This window comes from Peromyscus maniculatus, chromosome 4 (assembly GCF_049852395.1).
Source record: "Peromyscus maniculatus bairdii isolate BWxNUB_F1_BW_parent chromosome 4, HU_Pman_BW_mat_3.1, whole genome shotgun sequence".
NCBI classification, from domain to species: Eukaryota; Metazoa; Chordata; class Mammalia; order Rodentia; family Cricetidae; genus Peromyscus; species Peromyscus maniculatus.
The window spans coordinates 137,962,233-137,966,210 of record NC_134855.1 but is presented as its reverse complement, the minus strand read 5'-3'; positions in this window follow the sequence as shown (position 1 = coordinate 137,966,210).

Sequence of the window (3,978 nt, the reverse complement as noted above, 5' to 3'; positions counted from 1 at the left end):
CATCAATTGTATGACACATCCTGCAGGTTTTATTACAGTGTAACTGATGCTTCTCCTACTGAGAGGCAAATCAGGGTTTCAACTCTCTTTGAATCTAGCTGAATTCATTCCAACCCATAGGGCAGAAGTGATGCTATCAAAAAGAGGCAGGTGACTTTCTGGAGCCAGTTACAGCATCTAGGAAGGGTGCCTGAAGTTTTTTCCATGTTGTGCATTGGTCTTGTTAGCCAGGGTTTTATACTTTAAAAATTTCTCAGTCCCGTGATTGGACTGGCCAGGGCCATGAGTGCCAGCTTGCAGAATAATAGGGCCCCAGACCAAGTCCACCCCCTGTGGGTCCCAACTACCATGTTTGCCTCTTCAGAGTACTGTGTACAGAGTGAACTTGTGTGGATGTGTTGACTGACTGACTCTTACATTCAACCCAGGATGAGTTTAAGGCTCTGTGCTACAAAATTTTAGGAAGGATGGTCCCAGTCTTGGCTTTTACCTTTGTGTTCAAAATTCATCACCCAGCTAGGTGGTGGTGGTGCACACCTTTAATCCCAGCAGTAGGGAGGCAGAGGCAGGTGGATATCTGTGAGTTTGAGGCCAGCCTGGTCTACAGAGTGAGTTCCAGGACAGTCAGGGCTGTTACACAGAGAAACCTGTCTCAGAAAAAAAAAATCATCACCACACCTGACTTGTTGCAGCCCAGATGGTGTGCCCCAGGCATCCTTTGCCTATGTAGCCCTTTGGCAGACCCCAACTCTTATGTCAGTCTGTTCTCCTAGAACAGCAAGCCTGTTCTCTGTCTCAGTCTGCTCTGGCTGCTGTGACAAACACAACAGACTGAGTAGCTTATTTCTCAAAGTTCTGGAAGCCCAGAGTCCAAGCTCAAGGTGCTATCCAACTGAGTTCCTGGTTTGCCTTCTTGCTGTGTCTGTACTTGGTAGAGGGAGGAAACTCTGGTGTCTCTCTCTCTCCTTAGGAAGACACTAAACCCATCATTAGAGCCCCACCCTCAGGGCCCTAATTGAAACTGAATTACCTTCTGGGATGGTTAGTGTTCTCAGCTTCATAGGATCTAGAATCACCTGGGAGATAGGCCTCATAGGTCAATTGATGTGGGAAGATCCATCTTAATTGTGGGCAGGACCGTTCCCTGGGTGAAGATCCTAGACTGTAGAAATGGAGAAAGCAAGCTGAGCAGCATGCATCTGTCCCTTTCTGCTTTTTGACTACAGATGCAACATGACCAGCTTTCTAGCTCCTGCCCCTGTGACTTCCATCATGATGGACTGTAAGCTGGAATGTGGGTCAGAATATCCCCTTCTCCATTAAGATACTTTATCAAATTATTTTATCACAGCTACAGGAAAAGAAACAGACACCTTCCAAGGCCCTGCTTCCTGACTGAGCCACAGTGGGACATAGGATGTCAACATGCACATCAGAGGCCATACATGTCCAGCCCATAATTTAGTTACTGTTCTGTGGCTATGAAGAGACACCATGACCAAGGCAACTCTTATAAAAGAAAGCATTTAACTGGGGCCTTGCTTATAGTTTTAGAGGATTAGTCCATTATCATCATGGAAGGAAGCAGACAGGCATGGTGCTGGAGCAGTAGCTGAGAGCTTTACATCCTGATCCATAGGCAGGAGAGAGAGAGAGAGAGAGAGAGAGAGAGAGAGAGAGAGAGAGAGAGAGAGAGAGAATGCCTGGCATGGGCTTTTGAAACCCAAAATCCACTCCCAATGACACAGCTTCTCCAACAAGGCCACACCTCTTAGTCTTTCCCAAACAATTTCACTAACTGGGGAGCAAGTATTCAAACATGAGCCCATGGCAATCATTTTCATTTAAATCAACACGATTGCTGTGGAATAATCCTGTAAACTGTGACAATGTGTTGGTCTCATTGTTAATAAAGAACTGACTGGCTGGTAACCAGGCAGGAAGTATAAGCAGGACAGCCAAACTGAGAATGCTGGGAGGAAGAAGGGCAGAGTCTGTGGAGTTGCCAGGAGACATGGAGGGAGGAAGATATGCTGGGGGACAGGTAAAGCCACAAGCCCCATGGCAATACATAGATTAATAGTAATGGATTAAGTTGTAAGAACCAGTTAGTAATAAGCCTAAGCTATCAACCAAGCATTTATAATTTATATTAAGTCTCTTGTGGTTATTTAGGAGCAACTGCCAGGGCACAGAAAAACTCCACCTACATACAACACCAGCATTTGGAGGCTTTTTTGAGAGACTTCACAACACTAAGGTTCACCTCCCACAGCTGTACTCCAAATGTCTCTAAATGACACAGTGGCATTCTCTCAATGACCTTGTGTTGCACAAATCCTAAATGGTTTTATAATAAAACCCCAGAGCCAGATATTGGGATAAATGCTGAAAGATCAGAGAAACAAAGGATAAGCCACAGACACTTCTCACCTTGCCAACTCCACAAATCCTCTGACTGAATGTCCCTGAGTCCTCAGTCAAAAGGGCCTCTAGTTCCTGTCTCCTCACAACCTCCACCCAGCCATTTCACTTCCTATCTCAAACTTCCTAGTGCTTGGATTAATAGCGTGTGTGCTTCCCAAATACTGGTAGCAAAAGCATGAGATCTCAAGTACTGGAATTAAAGGTGTGTGCCACCATTGCCTGGCTCTGTTTCTTTTAGACTGGATTAATCGTGTGTAGTCTAGGGTGACCTTGAACTCACAGAGATCCAGACAGATCTCTGCCTCTGCCTCCTGAGTGCCAGGATTAAAGGTGTGTGCCACCACTGCCTGACCTCTGTGGCTAAATCTGTGGCTAGCTCTGTCCTCTGATCTTTAAACAAGCTTTATTACAGTACAATAGAATATCACCACATTTCCCTTTTTTTTGGTCTAAAATAATAAAATAAGGTTATAACTAATATAATAAAAACTATAGCCGGGCGGTGGTGGCGCACGCCTTTAATCCCAGCACTCGGGAGGCAGAGGCAGGCGGATCTCTGTGAGTTCGAGGCCAGCCTGGGCTACCAAGTGAGTCCCAGGAAAGGCACAAAGCTACACAGAGAAACCCTGTCTCCAAAAACCAAAAAAAAAAAAAAAAAAAAAAAAACTATATACAATATGTAGAATAACTACAATATATACAATCAAGAATTACATTAACAATGTCTAATCCATTAACATTTGACAGATTCAGAGAAAATATTCCATTATTTACCCTATTTTGGTGAGTCCAAAATGTTGTACCTAATTTACTTTCTATCCTAACTTGTATTACCAACCCAAACTATATTGTCTTTCAAACTTATACACTTTATACCTCTTTAATGAGTTTTCTGAATTTGTTAAAAAGGAAAACTATTACTATCTAGTCTTCAACTCCATCAGAGGCCTAAGAAGGAAATAATATTACCTAAGTAAACAGGAAGTGCAGGCAAATGACTTCCAAAAAAATGTGAGAAATGACTGAAATAGTTGGCAGCCTGGACAGTCACCCAAGGTTCCTCTGCAATGTTGGGGCATCCATCCTTGGCCTACAGGCCTAGCATATCTGACAGACTTACCTGTGAAACATGATATTCTGAAGGGCCTTCCTATCTTGTCTTGGCAAGGTTTGGCAGTCCTTTCTTTTGTGTCCTGCTTATTCATTTGGACAGCATACTGTCAGCAATTGAGGCAAGAGCATTTTCTTGACCAGTGGCTAACTTTTGCCACAAAGAAAGTAAATTTCATATAGAGTTTCTTCGATGCCCGTCATATTCTCTGAAGTAGATTGGTGCTACCAGGAGCACCAATTGTCATTTAAAAAAAGAATCTATGTTACTAAAACATCTTAAATGCCATATTCTGTAGCTCTCTGAAGTATTTGAATGACCCGTCTATCTAAAATATATCTCTGTTTGACCTTGAAAACATAACTAACATGACTACAAGTTCGATTATAATAGGTGACTAACTACTAACCTGTATTTTTTATTATCCTAAATAGTTTGTC